This window comes from Canis lupus, chromosome 10 (genome assembly GCF_011100685.1).
Source record: "Canis lupus familiaris isolate Mischka breed German Shepherd chromosome 10, alternate assembly UU_Cfam_GSD_1.0, whole genome shotgun sequence".
NCBI classification, from domain to species: Eukaryota; Metazoa; Chordata; class Mammalia; order Carnivora; family Canidae; genus Canis; species Canis lupus.
The window spans coordinates 11,434,543-11,460,129 of record NC_049231.1 but is presented as its reverse complement, the minus strand read 5'-3'; positions in this window follow the sequence as shown (position 1 = coordinate 11,460,129).

Here is a 25,587-nt window from a genome sequence, read left to right as displayed (position 1 = left end):
AAAGTAGCCGCAGACAACATATAAACAAGCGAACGTGGTTGTGTTCAAATAAAACTTCTCATCAAAATTCGAATTTTATCATTTTCCTGTGTCAGGAAATACTATCCTTCTTCTGATTTCTTTTTTTTTCCCATTTAAAAATATGAAGACCTACATTAAAAAAAATTAAATAAATAAATAAATAAATAAATAAATAAATAATAAAAAAAAGAAAGAAAGAAAAATATGAAGACCATTCTGAGCTCAAGGGCTGTACAAAAATAGGCAGCAGGTGGGATTTGGCTCTTGGGCGACTGTTTGCTGACACTTTAGTCACTGTCCCAAAGCCACACCGCTAAATATGGGGGACGCCAGCAGTAGGTCCAGGCAGTGTGACTCTGGAGGCTGAACACTTAACCACATTGGCCCCGCGTTGTGTAAAAATGTATTATTGTTGAAGAATGGAGTCAACAAGACTGGGAGGAAACATGTAAGACTTTGAAACTAGGAAAGGAGACCACTGGATATGCTCCCAGTAGAATGCCACAGGCTCCCAGTCGCGGCTCGGCAGAGCCATGCTCTCTGTGTCGGAGCCAGCTGTGAATAATTGTGAATAATTCTTGACCATAGACATGCAGGTAAACTCCATCTGGTGGAGGAACGACCCTCCTCCCACTATGAAAAAGACAGTCTTGTGTCCACTTGTCAATTCTTCCCACTATCTCTCATCTCTAAATACATCTGTTCTTTGGATTCTCCTTCGAGCTGGTTGGGACATCTGCTGGGTCCCCTCAGTAAGTCATGAGTTAAAACAAGATCTTTAACCCACATTTATTTGCTGAGAGTCAGGAGTTTACCCTTTATGGAAAATTATCCTCTGGCAATTTGGAGGCCTTCCACGGGGTGCCCGATAGACTCACCTGAGAGCCAGGTAAGCTCCACCAACAGACACGGTGAGTCTCATGTGTAGTGGAAATCCAGGCACATCTTTTCTTTGAGTTCTAGAGGTAACCGTCAGGTGCCAGCGAAACTCTGCGTGCTTCCTGTTTTTCTGTTTAGTTTGATCTCTACTAATTTTGTGCTTTGATTTGTTTACAGCCAGTGAGGTTTTCCCCCAGTGGTGACCGCATAACTGGGACTTTCGTTTATGGTCTTACTATGCAGTGACTTTGTAAAGGGATTATTGGATTATAGAGATCTATTCTCTGTTAGGTGATTTGTTAATCTTTTTTATGTTTGTCTGACTACTTTCTGCTAAATCAGAAACGGAAAGAGATTTGAAGACACTAGGCTGCTGGTTAGCCGCTTGGCAAGGGGCCGCTAGCCACAGAACGCAGGTGGCCTCTAGAAACTGGAAAAAGGCAATGGGATACAGCCTCTCCTAGAGCTTCCAGAAGAATGAGCCTCTGGGTTTTGTTCATAAGATCCTTTTCAGACTTCTGAACTTCAGAACCGTAAGATCATAAATTTATGTTATTTTGAGCCACAAATTTTGTGATAATTTGTTACAATAACAATAGGAAATGATACTGATTTTTAATTGATACTGATTTTTTAACAATAGGAAATGATACTGATTTTTTAAGTTATCCCCAGATAACTGGGAAAATCTATTACAACTGAGGTCTGCAAAGTCATTTTTGAGAATGATGCTCATTAATCAGATATTTCAAGCATCTTTAAGAAATTGAGATTGACTCGAGGGAGCCAGTTATTACAAAATTGTAGGAAAACTGTCTAAGTCCTTGGCTTACGGGCCTCAGGCTGATGGATAAAGAATTTCTCCAAATTTATAGGTACTGGGAATAAAATCTGGTGGAGAGAATTTTTTGTCCTGAGACAGTAACAAGCACAAGCTTTTTGTTTTTACAAATTACAAACTTTTAAAAGTTCAAAGATTCCTTATGAAAATTTCCAGGAAAGCAGACCTAACATGGGATATATGTAAATAATCAGACCAAACCTAGAGAGACTACTCTTATTTTGTGGCTGAGAATAACCTATCTTTGAGATTATTATTTATCAAAAAGGGAAAACAATAAGGAAAAATTTAAGACTTTGAAATAAGCAAAAGAGACCCTGGATATTCTTTCTTTTTTTTTTATATAAATTTATTTTTTATTGGTGTTCAATTTGCCAACATATAGAATAACATCCAGTGCTCATCCCGTCAAGTGCCCCCCTCAGTGCCCATCACCCAGTCACCCCCGCCCCCCGAGGATATTCTTTCAACAAAATGCTGGAGCTATGAGAAACCCTGGCTCTAAAGGGATATGCACTTCGCTTTGACTAAGCTATTTTACAACTTTTCTAAGTTCTAGAAAATTGAGAGTAAGACAAATAACTTTTGGCCATAAACATACAAAGAACTCTATCCAGTGATGGAACAACAAAAGCTAGGCCTGCATCTATTTGCAAATTCATTCCAATATTCCTGACCTAGAAGTATGCCTGTTTGGGGGATTGTTCTTTGAATCACTTGTAACATCTGCTAGATGCCGTCAGTAAATGATGAGTTAAATAGAATCTTCAATATATATATTCATTCCATTTCTGCAACTCATAGTTTTATCTTTTTTGAAAATTATCCTTTTCTAAGGTTTTGTGAACTATTATTAATATTGTTATATGTGTTCCTTTAAGGAAGCTTACTATTCTGTGCAGTCCATCTTATGGCTAGATAGCTCTAATTATTAAAAACATACTTCAACTAATAACTCAAAATTAGCATCTCTATAATTTCACTTAATTGTCCCATTTCTACTCCAAGAGCTAAATAAGATAATCCTAAAGATCTGTCTTTTTAGAATATTTAAAAACAGGCATCCATCTGGGTTCTGAGGCCCATTTCTCTGCCCCAGACTTTCTCACTCCCAGTCCTCTCTTTCCTGACCAATTTACTTAATCCATTTGCTTCGTTCTTGTCATTCAAAAAGTCATTTTCTGCCAAAAAGACTGCAGAATTAGGAAAAGGCTTTCTATACTATCCTCCTCCAACCACATATATATATGCACACACTCACACATTCTTAAAAGACTTCTAGCCCCTACAGTCAAAATGATAAAACAGCAAAATTCAGGACATATTAGAAATACAGATCATGGGGCACCTGCATGGCTCAGGTGGTAAGTGTTCGACTCTTGATTTCAGCTCAGGTCATGATCTCAGGATCGTGAGAGGGAGTCCTGCACTGGGCTCTGTGCTTATCAGGGAGTCTGCTTGAGGTTCTCTCTCTCTCTCTCCCTAAAATAAATAAATAGGGGCACCTGGGTGGCTCAGTCAGTTCAGTGTCTGCCTTTGGCTCAGGTCGTGATCTCAGGGTCCTATGATTGAGCCTTATGGATGGCTCCCTGCTCAGCGAGGAGCCTGCTTCTCCCCCTCCCTCTCCCTCTCCCCCTACTTGTACACTCGCTCTCTCTTTCAAATAAATAAATAAAATCTTTTTGGGATGCCTGGGTGGCTCAGCGGTTGAGCCCCTGCCTTTGGCTCAGGTCATGACCCTGAGGTCCCAGGATTGAGTCCCACATGGGGCTCCCCGCAGGGAGCCTGCTTCTCCCTCTGCCTGTGTCTCTGCCTCTCTCTGTATCTCTCATGCATAAATAAATAAAACCTTTAAAAAAATATTTTCAAAAATAATTTTTTTAAACAAAGGAAAGAAATACAAGTTGTGTAACCTGCTCAATCCTACCCTTTCTGGCCCACTGCACACCCTCCTAGTTTTCCTAGTTCTCGTCCTATCAGTCAGTTAGTTCCTACTCAGTGTGTTTGGAGGAGAGGCCAAGCTAACCACTGAGATTGTCGCTCAACAGAGTCTGTGGCAGCACTGACCTTGGTCTGTTGAAATGCTTGATTTTAGCAGCCTCTGCCTCCAGATATGAAGCACCCCAAGAGAAGAGGTTATTTCTTAGCCCCTACCCTCAGATCCCAAGTGTGGATGTCAAGCTATCCTAGACAGTCGCCTCCTTGGGCTTACCTAGAATTCTCTGGTTCTTTCTCTGGTTCACAGCAGGGGTTTACAAAGTGCAGTCTCTGGACCAGCAGCATTGGCATCACGTGGAAGCTTCTCAGAAATAGAAATTCTCAAGCCCACCCCCAACTTACTGGATCAGAAACTTTGGAGGTGAAGCCCACCAATCTGTGTTTTAACAATCCCCCAGGTAATTCTAATGCAAGCTCAAGTATGAGAACCACCAGGCGACAGCATCTTTCCCAGGAGGCCGAGGTCTGATTCTGCTGCATGGTACCCTCCTGGGCTGGTGTCTCGGCACTCTGGCCACAAGGACAACCATGTGGCCCCTCGTCAGAAGCCTCACTATGAAGCCTGTCGATCCCTCCTCTGCTTCTCCAGCCCAGCTTTTCCACTTTTTCTGTTTATAAGCCTTGTCCTGACTGGGCCGCCCACCAGGTTCCTCTTTCTGGTGTGAGGAGGATCTCAACTTTGGCACAGAGAGCAGAGCTGATGCATGCACCCTGAGCAGAGGGAAGGCATTCCTGAACCAGTGCTCCGGCTCTGCACATCCCAAAGACATCCTCTTCCAACTGTGGCCCTTGTGATGTTGTGATATAATCAGAAATATATATTTGGTCTTCCTCCCTAGTTTCTGGCACAGAACTCCCCAAACCCTTGTAATTTCCTAGGTCATGAGAGGAGAAAGGAGCATCTTTTGTTATAATAGTTAGTCTTGTCCCCAGTTCCTGAAATAGCTCTGCAGTGTGAAATGTGAAAGGAGCATCTTTTGTTATTCCTAACAAGCCCCTGTGAGCCACAAATGAATTTATCTTAATAAGGTGACTTTTGGAAAGGATGGGGGCCAGTTGCCAGAGGAACAGGCTAGGTGATTAGAGTCCTACCTTCCCACCCCCCACCCAAGGGAAGAAGAGATTATGGCCAATGATTTAAGCAATCGTGCCTACCTAATGAAACCTCCAAAAACGTCCTAACTGAAGGTATTCGGGCAGGTTGGGGAACATAGCCACGTGCTGGGCGGTGGCACACCCGGAGAGAGTTTGGGAGCACCGTGCCCCTCCCTGCACACCTCGCCCTATGCATCTCTTCCATCTGGCTGTTCCTAAGTGGCATCCTTTTTTTTTTTTTTTAAGATTTTATTTATTTATTCATGAGAGACCAGGCAGAGGGAGAAGCAGGCTCCCTGCAGGGAGCTCTAAACCACTGAGCCCCCAGCGCTGCCCCTAAGTTGCGTCCTTAATAACGAACTGGTAAATGTAAATGTTTCCCTGAGATCTGTGAGCCGTTCTAGCAAATCCCCAAACTTGAAAAGAGTCATAGGAACCCTGATGTGCAGCCAAGTAGGACAGAGTTGTGAGTGGCCAGGGGACCCACTACTTAGGATTGGTGTCTGAAAGGAGGCAGTCTTGTGGGACTGAGCCCTTCCTCTGTGGGGTCCGACACTATCTCCGGGCAGATAGTGCAGAATTGAGTTGAATTATAGGATCAGTTGGTGTTGGCGGAGAAATGAAGAATAGATGGGTGTGAAAAACCCACAATTTGGTAGCTTAAGTACTGTGAGTAGAGAAATAGAAGTTTCATCCTTCCTCCCCCCTCAACCCTACAAAACAGGGACGGCCCTCCAGAACCATCCCTTTAGACCCCCTGACAAAATAGTAATACTTTCTTATTATGCACTTCTGTGTTTTCTGGTTTCCATACAATGTGCATAGATTTTGTTTATATCAGGGAGGGGGGAGCTGTTTTTATTTTTAAAACAAAGTTATGAGACAATGATCCCAGTTTTGAATGAAAGAAAAGGGTGCATGTGTGTGCATGTGTGTGTGTGTGTGTCTAAGACACTGCTGGTGGTCGTTGCTAGTGATAGGATTATAGGTGATTTTAGTGATTTACTTGCCTTCTCATCGTTTTCCAATTTTTTACAAAAATGATAAAAGCCAGATGCATCATGCATCACCCCTTCATATTCCTTATGATTTCATGTTACCTCAATGATCCATCGAATTGTAAAGAAATCACGACTTTCTCACTGTTAAGGTCAAATGGACTTGTCTGGGGTCCAGAAGCACATCAGATAATCTTATAAACACTTATCAGAGCTGCAGAAATGAAAGTGCAAAGAGCTGAGGCTCCAGACCCACGTGCAGCCACACGGCTGCACTCCCAGGCTGGCACCCAGCGCTCAGGAGATGCACATGGCACTGGCAGCCTGTTCCTCGGGGCATGTCCTCTACTACACTGTGCACAGATTTTACTCTCTTTTTGGTCCAATTCAGGGGGCTTCTGAAGAAGGACATCTCTTCCCCTCTTGACCAGGCAGGACAACGCAGATGAATGCCTCCTCGAAAACACTGGGGGAAGCTGCGTGTTCCTTGTGGTCAGATAGACCTGGCACCGCATCTCAGCCTCCCGGGTGCACCTGAAGTCTATTCGTTGGGGAGCTCTGCATACATCTAGGTGCAGGGGTGCCGGGGTGGGGGAGCTTACCACCCAGCTGTGTGCCTCTGGGGGTTCTGGGGTTCCGTTTCCTCCTCCGTCGGATGGAGCTGGTAATTTCCAGGCCGGGTTGCTCAGAGCAGTAAATCAAACAGTGCACAGGAAATGCCCAGATGGTTGGCAAATAGCTATTTGTATTCCTATTGCTGTTGAATTTAAAGACAAGTGACTACCCTCTCGGTGCCTTCCGATCTCATTGAAACCAGCAAACATCGTCTAGTCTATACCAAGCTCCGCACTAGGGAGGGACAGTCGGAGAAGGAGGGGAGACCCAAATCCAAGACGGGCCCTTCGAGGCGTCACCTGTCGCTCTACCAAGGAATCACGTTTTCCTTGGCACCATCAGCCCGGGGGTAAAGGATCATAGGCACAGCCTCAAGCTGTATTTCTCAGATGCTGCCCCACCCAGGCAATGATAGGGACCCCAGCTCTTCTCAGACTCCCCCTTAACCAGGGGGTCACCCCTGCTGTCCAATGCATCCCTCCAGCCTCCCATGAGCCTCCACTCTTCTGTAGGCTGCAGAGCTCCTGACACCAGGTGAGGTCTCCTTGTCTTCCTCCTTGGTCTAGTTGCTTTCTGGAACCGTCCTTCTGCCGGGGCTGTGTTCAGACACGCATGTGAGATGCCCCGGGGCCCCCACGAGTGCCTCACATGAGTAAAGAACATTAGACTTCATCCATGAGGGGAAAGCCAGATAGAATGTCCGTTCTCTTCCAACCACTTAGAGAGATGCTAATGAGAGGATTGTGTTTCCACCTTCTCCCCTCAGGACTGTCTCTACAGTTGCTGATGAAGAGAACACGGGAGCAGCCTCATAACAGGGCTCCCTCTACCTGACTTCATTCCCCAAAGAGGCCCCCTTGGTCCTACCCATGATCCTCTTCAGAGAGAATTCCCTACCAAACCTCTAGATGGGCCTCAATGTGTCTGATCCCTGAGTCTTTAGGCCCTTGGGATGGAACCCCCACTGCACAGAAACTAAACTATAGGACACCATAATCCATGCTAGACTCTAGACCCTTTAGCTATTCCCCAAGTAATGTGATTTCATTAAGGACCCTTCAGGTCCCAGTCACCTTTTCAGGACACTTAATCATGTGTCAGCTGTTAAAGAAAACATTTTTCTGACACTTGTTACAGTGGGAAGACTTTAGTCAAGACCATTGCAATGGATGTATTTTAATAAGCAAGAGATTCGTCTCAACTCCAAATACAGCAGAGACATCTGGGGACTTAGAGCCAAGGAACCAAGTGAGGGGTCAGTAGATGGAAAATTGTGAAGAGAAGACATAAAGGGTGGGAGGGTTCCCACTAAAATGACTTAGTAGGATTCTTGCTCCAACTGGCTGGGTAGGCCAAAGACAGGACTGGGGCCAAGGCTGAGACCTCATTACAAAGGCTCAGAAAAGGGCTTTTTGGGTGGCTCAGCATCTGACTCTGAGTCTCAGCTCAGGTCTTGATCTCAGGGTTGTGAGTTCAAGCCCTGTGTTGGGTTCAATGCTGGGCCTAGAGCCTACTTAAAAAAAAAAAAAAAGGCTCAGAGAAGCCTCACTGGTTTTTGGTCAAGGAGAGACTCCTCATCATAATGTTACCTGTTTTAAAATGTGGCTTTTGGAACTGAACAATGTAACGCAGAGAGAACCTGACCAATGCAAGGCCTACAAGGACTATGTCCTTTCTCGAGTGGATGTTAAATCTCTCTCTTGTCTACGGCTGACATTAGATTGCTGTATAGACACGGAACCCCATTCTGCGGCTGGCATAGAACTAAGATCTCAGGGAAAATGTCAGGTATTTACTGATCAGAACTCTTCTCTTTCCAATCTGTCCACCATCTTACTACGCAGATTATCTTCCTCAAATATATAGACCTCAGCAACCTCCATTTACCTACTGAGTAAACCCATCCACCTTAGCACAGCAGATAAGCCATCACAATGATTAGTTTGAGTGAATTCCCCCAAATCCGAGAATCTCAGGTCTAATCCAACCCATCTGCTGTGAAGCAGAGTACCGGGGAGGTGTATGAGGGTTCTCCGAAGAAACAGGACCAGTACTATATACACAGAGAGCGGAGACATATTAGAAGGACTCATGCACGAGGCAATGGAGGCAGCAGGCCCATCACCTGCCATCTGCAAGCTGGAGAACTAGAAAAGCTGGTGACATAATTCAGCCTAAGTCCAGAGCCCTGTGAATTGGAGAGTTAATGGCGTATATCCCCATCTGAGTCCGAAAGCTAAGAACCAGGAGCACTTGTGTCCAAGGGTGGAAGACGGGCATCTCAGTTCAAGCAGAAAAAGCTAACTCATCCTTCCTCTACCTTTTTGTTCTATTTGGGGCCCTCCATGGTTTGGATGATGCCCACACTGGGGAGAACCATCTGCTTTACCAAGTTCACCTCTTCAAATGCTAGTCTCTTCTGAAAACACCCTCACAGAGCCCCCCAGAAACAGTGTTGTACCAGCTATCTGGACATCCCTTTAGCTTCATCAAATTGACACATAAAATTAACCATCACAGGAGGGGTGGGCCTTGAGGTGGTTTCCATGAGCGGTGGGGGGGTGGGAGGAAGGCTTTGATCCAAGACCCCAGAGAAATCAGGCCACAGATGCCAAGAGCCACGTCATGGAGGGTTGCTGAGATGAAAACCAGCCACGTGAGTCCTGCGGTGATCAGGCTGGCTGAGCGCAGAGAAGTTAAACACTAACTCCCGGTGAAGGACTTTTCAAGGATTGGGGGTGGGGGAGGACGAAAAGTACCCATAGGAAGGTAGGAGAAGGTGAGGGGGTTTGGAGATGGAGTGGAGCTCCTGCAGGGGCTCCGCCTCAACACGGACGCATGAGGCTGTGTGCACAGGACAGCTTTCATCACAGGTGCTATAATCATTGTGACAGAATGAGAAATTTTGAGTGTGAGACCATAAAGCTGTTTGCCCTTAGAACTGGGCAAACAAGGTCTTATCTCTGACAGGTCACTGGCCATGAGAGTTGTAGAAAATAAATAAGGAACAAAAATACCAGTATAAAGCCTGGTGTTGACTTAGCCCTTGGGGACTGGCCCAAGTCTCTCCCTTATTTGTGGAGGATACGTTCCAAGACCCCCAGCGGATGCCTGAGACTGTGGAGGGTGCCAAACCTTAATACATACCTTTTTTTTTTTTCCTTCCCATCCATACCTATGATAAAGTTTAATTTATAAATGAGGCACAGCAAGAGATAACAACAATAAGTAATAATAAAACAGAACCGTGATCATCAAGTACTGTAATAAATGTTGTGTGAGTGTGGTCTCCCTCTTTCTCAAAATACCTGACTGCACTGACCTCACTCTTCTTCTTGTGATGATGTGAGATGAGAAGATGCCCACATGATGAGAGGGAGTGGGGTGAATGACGGGAGCACTGGTGACAGAGGGTCAGGCTACCTCACATCAGAGGTAGGATCTACTACTTCAGGCCCGAGGCTGGGCGCGGGTAACTGAAACCGTGAATAAGGGGGTGGTGGACTGCTGTGCTGCGTTTCTGGTCAAGCACACATTTACAGGGACACAAAAGTTGCCTAAGTCTCAGTTTCCTGATGTGACACCTGGGCGCCAGCGGCTGCATCTTGGGCCTAGTCACCTATTTGAACGGACTGGACAGCAGTGCTGGCATTTCCTGGTCACACCACAGGGCTCGGCAGCCTGCGGAACCCAGCCTCACGGGGACGCGATGCTGTGGGGAGGAAGGCTACGCCATCTAATGCTGCTACCGGGAGCTGCCTGGAGCCTACGGTTGGCTCAGCCTCTGGTGGATGGGCCTTTTGTGACTTTCCCGTGAAAGGCCCATGAGTTTGCGGGTGGCAGCCCAGGGTGCCTTGGCACCTCGCTTGAGAACCCCAGCCCTGGTGGCCACGTCAGCCGTTACACTCACAGCTCTGCTTTCTCATTAAAAAAAAAAAAAAAAAAATCATTTTTCCTGTGTTCTTGCTTGAACTTACTGGCTGGCCACTCAACTGGTGGCGTATGCGCAGTGAAAAGCGAAACAAAATAACCCCAAAACCCACAACGGTGATATTTTGGTTCTATTAGAAGAAAATGATGAATAAAGGAGAAAAAAAATGAACTCAGGAAGTCTTAGAAAATGAGACCAGGAACCGTGATCTTACTAAATCATCCAGCACATGTCAGAGTGTGTCCTAAAAGGCCTTTTTCCCCTTTTTTGGATTATGGCCAACTCCTGTGGTTTGGTTTTGATTGGCAGCTGGGATGGAGTGTGGAATAGCGGGAACAACCGGAGGGGTTTGGGGTTGCTTTTTTTCTTTTTTAAGTCTTTAAAAACCAACGAAGGGAGAATGGGCAATGAGAAGAAAGGAAGACGAAATTGTCGCTCCCCTCACATACATCGCTTTGTTATTATTTTTTTTAATTACACATTTGGCAAACACAGTCCCTCGCCTAGAGGCAGCGATGTTCGCACCAAAAATGCTTCTACTGCAGGATGTGGAAGACACACTGGAGGGTGAGAGGCCCGGCTGCAGATGGGGAGGGAATCCCGGCTGGCGGGGGCGGCCTCCAGCAGGCAGGAGGCCCTGTCCAGGCCTGCTCGGCTCTGTTTGTCCCACTTTTTTTTTTTTTTTTTTTATTCATTTATTCATGACACAGAGAGAGAGAGAGAGGCAGAGACACAGGCAGAGGGAGAAGCAGGCTCCATGCAGGGAGCCCGACGCGGGACTCGATCCCGGGTCTCCAGGATCACACCCCAGGCTGGAGGCAATGCTAAACCACTGGGCCACTGGGGCTGCCCTGTTTATCCCACTTTAAGCATCTTTACAACCCAGTCTCCGCATCCTTCGGCGGCAGGAGGTGAAAGCAAAGCCTCATGGACCAGATGGCTCAGATGGGCCGGGCCATTGGATCCTCAACCATTCCGAAGTAGGGGCTGTTGCCTTGAACCCAGGAGGAACCTGATCATCCAAGTGAATGGGACCCTTGTGGGTGGTTCCTTCCAACTCCATGAGTCATGCCACCAAAAATGGAAAAAGCAGACCCTGAGATCCATGAGTAATAGAGCGCTTTTTCAGAAGCTGGGGTACGTCTTACTTTATTGTTATTATTATTATTATTATTATTGCTTTTTTTGTTTCCAGAGTCCTGAATATAGGTTTCATCGCAGAGAAATCTGAGCTGGTGGCAAACTGAGCAGGAAGGAATGTGCTGAGCCCCTTGGTCTGTGGGGTTTCCTGGTGAGATCCTGTGCTCAGGCTGCGGCAGCTGCGCTCACACGCAGGCAGCTGGCCCCCCGACGGCGCGGACTTGACTCTGGTCCTCCCCCAGGGAAGGCCTGCCCTTGAGCTGCTCCCCAAGACAGCCGGTGAGAAGAGCCAGGCCCTCACAGGCGGGACAGTTTCTCTTTTTTTGTAAACTAAAACAGAAGAGGGCAAGGCATCATAGCCTACATCCCTAACTGGCTCTTCTGCCACAGCCAAAGCTCTTCTCTGTTGACCGAACGCATCACTGTAATGGTTTGGTTCAATGATGTTTGCAAAGTTAAAAGTCTACAATGTGAAACGTCCAACTCCTTGGCACCATCCTTAAGAAATGAGCTAGATCCCTGGCATTTCAGAGGCGAAGGTGGTGCTGCTCCACCCGAAAGAGGAACAGCCTTGGAACAGTTCCCCCAGGGCCCAGGCAGGCCCCGGATTTGGGGCACCAGGATAGGGAAAGGGGGATTCCACAAGGCACGGAAACCGACCCATCTGCCCCACACGGCCTCCTTCTACCGTAAGAGGTGTCCACTTCCAAAGCTAAACTGGGGAATAAACATTTTTAAAATGGGATGGAAGAGGAACGGCTCACCCTGAAGCACAACATTAAACAAGCCCATCAGCAACGAGGCACTTACAGGGGCCGGGATACCCCAAGAGAAAGTGGGGAGGTAGGCCCGAGGCTGCAAAGGGAGTCTGATGTAGACTTGAAGAAAGTTAATGTAGGGGCACCTGGGTGGGTGGGTCAGCTAAGTGTCTGCCTTCAGCTCAGGTCCTGCTCCCAGGACCCTGGAGCGCAGGATCAAGCCGTGCATCTTGCATCGGGCTCCCTGCTCAGCTGGGAGCCTGCCTCTCCCTCTCCCTCTGCTCTTCCATTCTGCTGTGTTTTCTCTCTCTCTCACAAATAAATTAATTTCTTGAAAAAAGAAAGTTAATTTCAGCACAGGGAAAATGGAAAAATGTAGGTTCCGTGGCTTTGGATTCCACCAAAGAAAAGCCACAAGAAAAGAATGGATGGTACAATTATTATCTACACCCTACAGAATTCTGGGAGTTTATGGAGAGAGCCAGGAATCACAGGTGTTTCCAGGGGGCCACATGGACAGTGACACTGACTGGTTCCCAGATATAGTTTGGGGAAGAAAGGAATGAGTGGAGACCTCAGATTTGGGATTGCAAGTGCAGATTCTGTTATCAGCAGTAATAACTCACAGATTCTTTCCTCCCATGTGGCCTTGGAACTTGCTCTTGTTTCTACACTAAATATGCCCATTTTCACAGGGTGGGCTACTTCTAGTCATTCACCCTCCATGAGCTTTCCCCACCCACTGGTCACTTTTCACCATAGACCACTCTGCTCTAATGCATTCATGGCTTTCACTATCACCTGAATTTATCTTATGATTTGAGTATTTGTTAACGGTTTCTCCCCAGTGGTGGCAAATATTTAACAACTGGCTGTAGGGAAGGGAGGTGATAGTAAATACACGTAACACACAACTTCCAAGTAATAAAAAGATATGCAATACTTTTTATTGTAAAATCCATATAGGCGATCGATTCTCACAGAATGCCTTTGAGCCGTTTTGCCAAACTCTTGTATCCATAGCCCAACTATGGTTGCAGTTGAACTGTGATTTGACCAAAAGAGTTGCATCCTAATCTGCTCTTTTCCCAATACAAGTATTGTCATTAACTCCGGTATATCATCGGCTATTAAGTGATGTCTCGCCCTCATACAAATTAGATTTACTAAATCGGTGCCCCTTTTACCTTCAGCACTAATGGTTGCAACGGCACTAGCCATCGTTTCAGAGTTTTGTGTAGTTGCAAGAATTGGAACATTATTTATTAATAGCTTGCAAAATTCCTAAAAATGCAACCATCCACTCTGGTGGGTCAGCACAAGCTCTGTGCCTCTCTAGCTTGGATGATAGTAAGTTCTATGAGTGAAGGAAGGACCCCGGCACATAGCAAATACACACAGATCCTTTCTTAAGAGAAAACCATACTAATATCTTGGTTTTGATTCTCTTAAATCTCACCATGGAGACTCTTAGTCTTCCCAGGATGGGAAGACTGGGGAGGGTGTGATCACCCCAACAATGGGTGCCCAGCTACTAAGAATGGCAATTTCCACCTTCATTATTAGAGGATTCCAATGACTGGAGATTGTAGTCAGACGTGAGACTTGGAGCTGCAGACACCCAAACGGATTCTTCTCACTGTCAGACTGCCTTTTTATAGACATTGTGTCATAGATTTCAAAATGTTTGAAAGGCCTCTTGTCTCCTGACTCACACTGTTTAATTCTGCCTCCTTGCAAAGTCTGCAATTCCGCCCAGGCTGGTCATGTGACTGGAAGTCTTTTGCTCTTAGGATATGTAAACTATGAGTTTGCTAGAGCTGCCATGACCAAGTACTACCAACTGGGTCACTGAAACAACAGAAACTTACCATCTCACAGGTCTGGAGGCCAGAAGCATAAGATCAAGATGTCAGCAGGGTTGGTTCCTTCCAAGGGAGAACCTGTGCTACGCCTCTCTCTTAGCTGCTCATGGTTTGGTTTGCTGGCAGTCTTTGATGTCCATGGCTTGTAGGCCCATCTTCCTGACCTCTTACTGTATCCTCCTCGAGCATTTGTCTATGTCCATATTTCTCCTTTGAATAAGGACAGCAGGCTTATTGAAGTATTCCATCCAGTATGATGTCATCTTAACTAATTACATCTGCAATGACTCTATTCCATGTCCAACTTCTGAGGTACTAGGGGTTAGACTTCAACATAAGAATTGGAGGAAGGACGCAGTCCAATCTAGGAGTAGGTGCACGCGTGTGTGTGTGTGTGTGTATTAATATGGGTGTGTGTGGTGTCTAAAGACCTTTGACTAGATGGGATCCTAATGTAGGTAAATGTATTTTCTGTATAATACTTAAAAGTTTTTAAATGTTATGGGCTCTTGCATTCTTTCACAGCTTTAGGATCGTACAACTCTTTTACTGCTATTTGAAGATATTTTACACAGTTTTGTCTGTCTTGTGGCCAAGAACTCAAGAGGTTATTCTTCCGGCAACCTGGTTTGAGTCAACAGTGCACAATGCTGGATAACATGCCATAAATGTACATTATATCTTTGAAAAATCCACTCTGAGATCTGTCTTCTGTTGTTCCTATAATCCCACTAGAAATTCAACAAAAACACTTCAGCGATTACTTGCTATTAATCCTAAGATAAGCATTTTAACTCACATCAAAAAAAACAAACAAAAATTGAGTATAGTTGACACACAATCTTACACTCGTCTCAGGTGTACAACTTAGTTTTTTGACAAGTTTCTATGTTAAAGCTATGCTCACCCCAAGTGCAGCGACCATCTGTCTCGCCACATCACTATTATATTACTGACTGTATTCCTTATGCTGTGCCTGTTATTTCTGTGACTTATTCATCTCATAACTGGAAGCCTGTATCTCCCCCTCCCCTTTACCCTGCCCTTTCCCCTTCCTTCCTCCCCTGCCCCTCTCTTTCCTCACATTTTATCATCTCTGAAATCAGAATCTGTTTATGATCTTCAGCATGTTGAAGTTTAATTAGCATTTTTTTTCTTTCCGGTGGGATATAAAATAATGATATAATCTTAATTAATGGCGTCTCAGTAAAGTACAATATTAAGTACTATGTGCAGACACAACTAAGTGTCTGGAATATATAAAATAGTAATAGCAAAAAGAGGTAGCTGCCTTCACAGTCTCTCAGGAGAGATAAACAATAAACTTCAGTGGTAGTGATTTGGGGCATAGTTTTTCTTGTAGTCTCCTGATACTCACTTAGCCACTGCCCTTTTCATTCATATTGCAGTGTAATTATTGGTTCTCCCGTCCATCTCCTCTAGCAACTTGAAGGCAAGTGCCTTATCTTAACCTTGTATTCTCACTGCCTAGGACTGCACATAGCCCATAATCAATGCTAAATGATTTAATAGATTAAGGTCCTCAGAGCCTGCGCTGTGTCAGAAAGTCTCAGTAAAGAGAACTTAGTCTGCCCAGAATGCATATCATTAAGTGGCTCTTTGCTGTGGTGGTTCTTGATAAAAGCTGGAAAATCATGGCAAAGCGTAAGGATCGTTCCATGGTCTGTTCTGTGGTCTGTGATGGCTGTTCAACCATCAGTGGGACTGCAGTATCAGTCAGAAATGTGCAGATGTGGGGGAATGTGTAAAAGGAGATCTTCTGGGTGCCTGGGTGGCTCCATCAGTTAAGTGACTGCCTTCAGCTCAAGTCATGATCCTGGAGTCCCGAGATTGAGCCCCACATTGGACTCCCTGCTTAGTGGGGGGTCTGCTTCTCCTCCCTCTGACCCTCTCCCCTCTTGTGCACACATCCTCTCTCTCTTGCTCAAATAAATAAGGTCTTTAAAAAAATAAATAAAATTTTTAAAAAGAAATGAGATCTTCCCTCTATTTTAGGGAGTTGAGACAAAATTAAATCTGGGTGAGACTTAACTGGCATTTTTGATTGGTAAATAGATGCATGGACCAGGGATTAAGATTTAATAAGGAATAAGGAATCCATGTCAGTTTCCTATTGCTACATAATAAATTAACATGAGTTGAGCAGCTTAAAACAACACACTTTTATTATGCCAAGTTTCTATAGGTCAAGAGTCTGGGCATGGCTTGACTGGGGTCTCTGCTTAGGGTCTCACAAGGCTACAAACAAGGTGTTGGCCTGGCTGTGTTTTCACCTGGAGGTTCAGCTAGAGCAAGATCTGCTTCTAAGCCCCCTTAGATCGTTGGCAGCGTTCATCTCCTTGTGATTAGATGCCTGAGGTCCCTGTTTTCTTGCTGGCTACAGCCAGGTGTTGCTCTCAGCTCTACAGGCCACTTGCAGCTCCTTGCCATGTGGCCTTCTCCATAGGCTTTCTCACAACACGGTTCTGTATTTCACAGCCAGCAACAGACAGAGAATCTCTGACCTAAGGGAAAGCCCAGATCTCTTCTAAGGTCTTTTATCTGATGGAATCAGGTCCATCCAGGATTATCTCCCCTTCAATCAACTCAAAATCAACTGATTTGGGACTGTAATTACATCTGCAATATCCCTTCACCTTTGCCGTATTCTGTTGGCTAGAAGCAGGTCACAAGTGCCACCCAAACTAAAGAAGAGGGGGTTATGTAAGGGGTGAACATCAGGGAGTGGGGATCAAGGGGCCCACCTTAGAATTCTAACGTAGCATTCACATCTTCTCACTGCGATCTCAGGGCAGAACCACGGAAAAATAATAACTACAAAGTTAACTTCATGGAATTCCAGGATTGGAAGGGGTCATTCCCCGCCTCTAAGTGACTAATCCTTAACCAGACCTGAAAAATAATGTTTATACTTGTACAGATCTCCAGGGAAGCAGGTTCTATTTGTAATTGGTTCTTGTGGATGATAAAGCTAGCACTTGCTAACCCAAACACAGAAACAAAGAACTTTAAAAGAAATATTAAGAAATATGAAGTGATATTAAAAGTATATCACTGCTGGAGCACCAGGATCCCCGGAAGTGTGGACTATGCAGGCATATGGAGCAATCCCAAGATCAGAAAAGCAAAGTGTTGGGAGGAAAACATGGCACCATTTCCTTGAGCTCCCTCCAAATACGGAAAATGTTAATTCAGATGCTCAAGCTTACAGGCTCTGCTGGGATCCTTCTTTGATGACTGGATTTTTTGGTATCAAGCAGAAAATGCAAGAGAGGAGACAGTTACCACACACCAAACCCTTGCTACTCCACGTCGTGCCCTGTGGATCAGCAGCCCCAGCACCACCTGAGAGCTTGTTAAAAATGCAGACTCTTGGGCTACACCTCAGACCTGTTGAATCCGAATCCTCAGCTTAACAAGCTCTCCAGGTATTCACGTTCACATTAAAGGCTACAAGGTCTGTATTAAACTCTCCAGAAAAATGTGCCTCAGCCCTAACCAAACAGCTCGGGACATCCAGTCTTTGTGGCGTGATCTCTATTTTGCAGAAATGACTATCATTTTATTATTTTTTGTTGCTGTGATTCTGTAATTTAGTTATTTATTTCCCTGCTTTATTGAGATATCATTTACATATGACATTGTTTAAGTGTAGGGCACACAATGTAATGATCGGATATCAGTATGCATTGCAAAATTATTACCACAATAAAGTTAGCTTACGCATCTCTCATCTCACGTGCTTACATTTTTTGCGTGTACAATGAGAACTCTTAAAATCTGCTCTCTTAGCAACTTTTGAATCTACAATAAATAGAGTACTGTTAACTATAGTCAGTATGCTGTACATTACACCCCCAGAATTTATTCATCTTAAAATTGGAAGCTTGGGCTCTTTGACCACCTTCACCCATTTTCCCCCTTCCCCCACACCTAGCATTTTATTTTTTTTTTTAAGATTTTATTTATTTATTCATGAGAGACACAGAGAGAGAGAGGCAGAGGGAGAAGCAGGCTCCATGCAGGGAGCCTGACATGGGACTTGATCCCGGGTCTCCAGGATCAGGCCCTGGGCTGAAGGCGGCGCTAAACCTCTAAGCCACCTGGGCTGCCCCACACCTAGCATTTTAAACATAATCCAAAAGCATTGCTCTGACTGCTATTTCACTTTGCTGACAGCGATATGGAATCTGATCTATTAAAAGTTTCTGTTTAAGATGAGAGACCACATTATTAGGATTTTTGCCAACTTATTTTTTAAAGGTTGCATGCATGACCTGTTGAAAGAAACATGAAAGAAACAGAAAACTGTTCACTTGGGAACTGATTTGGACACACATGGTTGGAGCCTAAAACCTATTTGGTGGTGTGGCCATGACCAAAATATCGATATCCTTAATTTATATTATAGAGTAGAGCACACATACATCTGACTCTTTGCTTCATCAAAGGATACGCAAGACTCCAGCAAACTTCCAGGGGACCTTGTCACATTCACATGTAGATCCTTTCTAGGGTCTACTACCGTATTTTGTAGCAGAAGCTGAATTAAAAGGAGCACAAGCCTAGAAGACAAGGTTGTAGCTGTATATGTGCATGAGAAAGAAACAAGGGTCTGGCTTTTGTTTCTCTGTCACCCAGGTGACCTGGGTCCTTGTGACTAGTCTCTTGTCCAGCTTTAGAAACAGGGCTCAGGCTACATCACAACTGCACCAAGCACAGGCTCTTCTCAAATCTTCAGAAGACAATGTCAATCTTACTTGAGATTTTGTGGAAGACCAAGAGAAGGCTTACAGTGCATCTTAAGCTGCAAACAATCTAGTAAAATCTCCCATTACAGACCTTTCTGTCATCTCCCAGCTCCGGGCTGCTCTACAAAGTCTCTCTCAATATATTTCCTCCCATACCCCTAGCTTTTCCATCTCCTACACCCCTTAATATTCATCCTTTCCTATGAGAACAATGTGGCCCTGTCTCAAATCTTTCCATTTGGTATAACTGCACATTACTTCATACTCCCTTCAAGAAAGATCATTTCACTTTGCACTCAGGAAACAAATGATCCTCCAGTTATGGGGCTTGATCCTTCTTATGGGGCTGCGAGGATTATGAATAATAAATGGTCTACAGTTTAACCTAGTGGTTCAGGGTTTGGGTCTGGGGGTCAAGGTTCTACTCATGTAAATCACTCAATCCCACTAAGCTTCACTTTCTTGATATGTAAAATGAAGTGTGGACTCTGAGCAATACAGGCTGTGTCTTGAATAATAAAAGTAATGCCTACCTTACGTATTTGGGGAAAATCATATCAGACATCATATGAAAAGGATTTCCCCAACCTCAGTGCCCAGCACAAAATAATAAGTAGGTTACAATAGTGATTGTTAAATAATTCTCAAACTCAATCATTGCAAGTAAGTGAGGGTCTACCAAATTAAACTCCTAAGTACTCCTTCAATTATTGAGCTGTTTAATGACTACTGCATGCATAGCACTGTAAAAACAAGGATAAAAGGAAGTGGGAGATAAATAAGCATCTAATTAGAGCCAGCTATGTGCTGGGCACTTTACATATATCATCTTATTTATTCCTTCAAATAAATAATGAGAGAGATTAGTATCCCCACTTCTATGAAGAATGAGAAGAGGTTCTATAACTCGCCCAAGAGGCACAGATCTGAGTTTGCACCCAAGTCTCTGTGGCTCTGGAGCCCTTTCCCGTCTATAAATTGCATAAGTTGAATATATGAGGGGTGCCTGAGTGGTGCCTTCCATTAAGCATCTGACTCTTGGTTTTGGCTCAGGTCATGATCTCAGGGTTGTAGGACTGAGCCCCACCCCAGGTCCACATTCAGCATGGAGTTGGCTTAAGACTCTTCCTCCCTTTCCCTCTGCCCCTCTCCCTCTGCCTCTCCATCCTCTCTCTCTCTCTCTCTCAAATAAATATTCCTTTAAAAGTAGAATATATGACCAAATCTTAAATTCTAAAGAGGAAAAGAGAAGGGTGAGATGAATAGAAAAGAGAGAAGAAAAAGAGACATACCGGAAGTGAGAAGACAGGAAGGAGAATCAGATGTTGAGAGAAGGATAAGAAGATGGCAGGAGGAAGTTGGGAGGGTGACTCCTCCAGTCCCATCAACAACAGCAGCTCCTGGAGACCAGCACCCTGAACTCACCCTTAGCACCTTAGGCGATGTGTGAACTAGATCGAAGAGGAAATGCATCACTTCTGTGGTTTACCAACAACTGCAGTTAGTGACAAATGATCTCACCCTCTCCTTGAGAGGTTCAGACAGAAGTACTTCAGCCTTCTATGTACCATTTAATTCTCTGTCTTATTTACAATTTAATTTTGTACTCTCCAATAATTGTCTCGTATGGGTTCATCGCATTCCCATCACCAGACTATAAAACATTCAGACTACAAAAGACAAACCAAGTGCATGTACTTGGTTTACTACACTGAAGAAGATGGTCATGGATGAAAACACATTACTAAATTTTATGGAACCTTTCTAAGAAGAAACTGGAAAACACAGAGCTTGAAATAGAGTTATTTCAAGTGTGAATAATAGAACAGAAACCCCAGATATAAATCCATGCATACGTGGTCAACTAATTTTTTGTGATGTGCCAAGTACACACAGTTTAAAAAGTTGGTCTCTTCAATGAATTGTTTTGGGAATACTGGATCTCCACATTGCAAAAGAATGAAACTGGACCCCTATCTTATACCACTCACAACCATTAACTCAAAATGGATCAAAGATTTCAATGTAAGACCTGCCACAGTAAAACTCCTAGAAGACATAGTGGAAAAGATCTTGACATTGGTCTTGGTAATGGTTTCTTGGATAAGACACCAAAAGCCCAGGCAACAAACACTAAAATAAACAAGAAGGGTCTACAGTAAACTAAAGAGTTTCTGCAAAGCAAACAGTCAATTAATTGAATAGTAAACTTACAGAATGGGAGAAAATATTCGCAAACTTGATAAGGGGTTAATATCCAAAATATAGAAAGAACTAATACAACTCAATAGCAAAAAAGCAAACAATCCAATTGAAAACTGGAGAAGGAACTGCAGAGGCATTTTCCCAAATAAGACAAATGGCCAATATGAAAAGATCCTCAACATCACTAATCCTCAGAGAAATGCAAATCAAAATCACAATGAGATGTCACCTCATACCTGTTAGGTTGGCTATTATTAAAAAAAAAAGTCAAGAGATATTAAATGTTGGTGAGAATGTAGAAAAAAGAGAATCCTTAAACAATAGAGGCAGGAATATAAAATATTATAGCCATTATGGAACACAGTTCTCAAAATATTAAAAATAGAACTACCGGGATCCCTGGATGGCGCAGCGGTTTGGCGCCTGCCTTTGGCCCAGGGCGTAATCCTGGAGACCCGGGATCGAATCCCACATCGGGCTCCCGGTGCATGGAGCCTGCTTCTCCCTCTGCCTGTGTCTCTGCCTCTCTCTCTCTCTGTGACTATCATAAATAAATAAATAAATAAATACCTTAAAAATTAAAAAAAAAAAATAGAACTACCGTATGATCAAGCAATCCCACTTCTGAGTATATATAATGAAGAAATTGAAATCAGTATCTCAAAGAGATAGCTGCACATCCATATTCACTGCAGCATCATTCACAATAGACAAGAGAAGGAAACAACCTGTGCCAGTCAATGGATGAATGGATAAAGACGATGTGATACACACACACACACACACACACACACGCACTGGAATATTACTCAGCCATGAGAAAAAGGAAATCCCATCACTTGCCACAATATGGGTGGACCTGGAGGGCATTACACTAAGTGAAATAAATTAGATAAATAACTTATATAAATAAATATACTGTATGACCTCACTTTCATGTGGAATCTTAAAAAAGCCAAACTTGCAAAAAACAGAGAGCAGAATGGTGGTTACCAGGGGTTGGGGGGTGGGGGGATGGGGGATGGGAGATTGGGGAGATGTCTAAGGGCACGAACTTACAACTAGTAGATAGGGAGTTCTGAAGATCTAACGCACAGCACCGTGATTATAGCCAATAATACAGTATTATAAGCTTCAAAGTTGCTAAGAGACTGGGTCTTAATTGTTCTCACCACCAAAAAGAATTGGTGATTATGTGATGGGACAGAGGAGTTAGCCAATGACAGGGTAGTAATCACATTGCGATATTCAAGTGTCTCACATCACCATATGGTGGGTACACCTTAAACCTACATGATGTTACATGTCAATTATATCACAGTAAAAAAATGCAAGGATATTAAAGGGTAAGTAACATAGACATTGGAAATATATTGCCAGAGATTATGAAGTCCCATGGAGGGGAGGGTGTCTGTCCCCGGAAGGGATTGCTTCCTGGTCAGCTAGTCAGCTGCCCTGGGAGGAGGCCAGTTTGGGGGATGGAGGGGTGTGCGTGGTTGTGGGAGGCGGGTGTGGACAAAGGATATTTTGTGGCTCCTCCTCTAGTCCATACTCAGCCCAGTCTTCATGTTACGGAATTTCCCGGAGCACTTCTCTTGGGGTGGGAGCTGTTCCTTGTCACAGGGCAATAACCGTGGGGGCAGGCAGGGAGTGTGCAGAGGAGAGGACCTCTGCTTGGGTCCTGGCTGCAGTTTCCCTGAATCATTGTGCCACATGACCTTTCGTCATCTGCGCAGCCTGTCCTGCGCCACATCAAGGATGGTCCACACCCACGCTTGGGCCAGTGGGATACAGGGAAACCTTGGATCCCTCCCTTGAGGTCAGAAGATGGGCTCAGCGGCCTGGAGGCACTCCCTTGGTGGGGGGGTGTTTTGAGGAAGCCACTTGACCAAAGTCTGTCTCAATGCTCCATCTGTAATATCAAAAGAAACAGCACCTACATTTAGGGTTGCCATGAGGATTGGAGACATACATGTGGAGTGACTAGAATTTCTGGATTCATCCATTGTTCATGCATCTCCTCCCCTATGGTCGTAATTACTACCTGCCAAGCAGCAGGCAGTGGAAAGGCAGCAGTGAGCAAGGTGGCCAGCCGAGAGCCTGCTCTCGCACCTTATATTCCAGGGAGAAGGGAGCCAAACCCTTAGCAGGTGGATGCAGGCAGCACCTGATCTGCATGCACAGGCACCTGATCTGCAGGCACACATTGATTCAGGCAACACCTGTAAAGGGGGGGCACCAAGAGGGGGTAAGGCAAGAGGCTGAGCCGCAGTGTGAGGTAGGGTCTGGCCTTGGCCTGACCAGTGGGGGCTGGTCCACACCTGTCCTGCAACGTCAGAAGATGGAGCACCTGCACCCCTGTCTCTGCCTGTCGTTGGCCACCCCAGGTGAGGAGGCTCCTTCGGCAGACCTGGTCCCAGGTACAAGTCGTCAGGGGCACCGTTCTTCGGGCCGAACACCTGCCACACCTGCAGATCTCCCAGGGGCAGAGCCCTGGGGTGGGGAGGTGAGAGAGGGCATCAGGGGCAGGAGGGACGCGGGGTGCGGGGCCACGAAACAGGCCCGGATTCAGGCCCCGTGGATCTGCAGCTTACAGTCTGGGCGCTCTTTCAGGGAGAAGCAGGCAAAGTCATGAAAACAAAACTGGCACGAACAGGGGCGCCTGGATGGCTCAGATGGTTAAGCACCTGCAGGTCATGACGCCGGGGTGCTGGGATGGAGACCCACATGGGGCGCCCTGCTCCCCGGGGAGTCTGCTTCTCTCCCTCTGCCCTTCCCCTGTGCACGCATCCCCTCTCTCTCTCTCTCTCTCTCTCTCTCTCTCTCATGAATAAAACATTAAAAAAAAAATTTAAACCTGGTAGAAACACGAAGATTTATTCAAAATGAGAAGTTCGGGCAAATTACAAGTAATAAAAGCTAATAAATGCCTCAAACATCACAAAATCCAGAAGAGAAAAAAAAAACCCGTGATATGAACTCCCCAACACACCTCTACTATACCTTTCCCTATATACTTAGCTATATTTTTTTGATGATGCCCTTATGTGCTAATAACCACTGGTAACAAGCCATCTTTTAAGGGAAGAAAAAGATTTTGATCTTTCCCCTAAAATGGTAGGTCCTCCAAAAAAAAAACAAGCATTTTTTTGTTATTGTTACTGTTTTGTTGCTACTGTTTTAAGTTTCTTTGAGATTCAAAACTTATTTGTTGAAATCGTGTGTCTTTTTAGGATTATTGTCAAGTTTGGAGGAGCCTCTGTTAAGTTTCTTTCCTAAATGAGCAGTGAGCTTTGGAAAGATGTACCACGACTAGCTTCAGGCTCCACACAATTCAGACTCGCTCTTCTCTCATGCTAGCCTCATCCTGTGGTCACTGGGTGTCATGGGACATGTTCTTTTTTGGTTTTTTGTTTTTTTTTAAAGATTTTATTTATTCATGAGAGACACAGGCAGAGACACAGGCAGAGGGAGAAGCAGGCTCCCTGTGGGGACCCGATGGGGGACTCGATCCCAGGGCTCCGGGATCACACCCTGAACCAAAGGCAGATGCTCAACCGCTGAGCACCCCCTTAGCTCCCCAAAATGCCCACAGCCATTCAGATGCCACCTGACGAGGGGGAGCATGAGGGAGCGACAACAGGAGTACAAAGAGAGTAGACTTGCATTTTAACTGATTGTTGCTAAAATATTTTACTTTTGCAACATTTCCCAAAATAGCATGTGACTAGGCCCCAGCCCCTCCCCACTCGACCTAGAGAATACCTCTGCAGGTGAGGGGCTCTGTAATAGAAGGAAGCTTCATGAGCTTTGCCCTCACCTGGGTCAGTGAGGGAGTCTTTGAGCAGGTGACAGAGACGCCAAAAACACTCGGTTGGTGCCCAATAAGTTAGTATTCATTGGAGATTCATGGTGAATCCACTGCAGTCTTTGAAGACAGGGATCCTTGGCTCTTTCCTAAGACCCAGACCTAATGATGGAGGCCAGGAAGGTAGCACCTCCCCGGGAAGGCTGCTTTTAAAACAGAATTCCCTAAAATGCCCCATTTATGGTCTTTGGCCACCCTTGTCTACAGGCCGTAAAGGGCAACGGGCTGTTCAGAGTTGGTTGGAATCAGTAAAGATTTCAAATCAGTACATTGTTTGGCTGTGATTTGCATCTTCCCCTCATTTGCTGGGTCCCTGGATAAAGGAGTCCCCTGTGCCTGCCAGCTGTCCCCGACTAGAACACACTAGAATACGAGTCTCCCGGCCTTGTAATCATTAACCGGTCCTGCTCCCTTAGGAGAATGCTCTGGGCCAGGCCAGGGCCCGGACTCATTCATGTGTCTAGCACACAGCCCTGCACACAGAAGGCATTTGATCCATGTTGTGAGATGAATACACAGTTACCCATCTAGGAATGTAGATAAAGGGGGGGAAAAAGCATTCCACCGGTTTATTTTATCTCAAATTCCCAAGGGCAGGAAA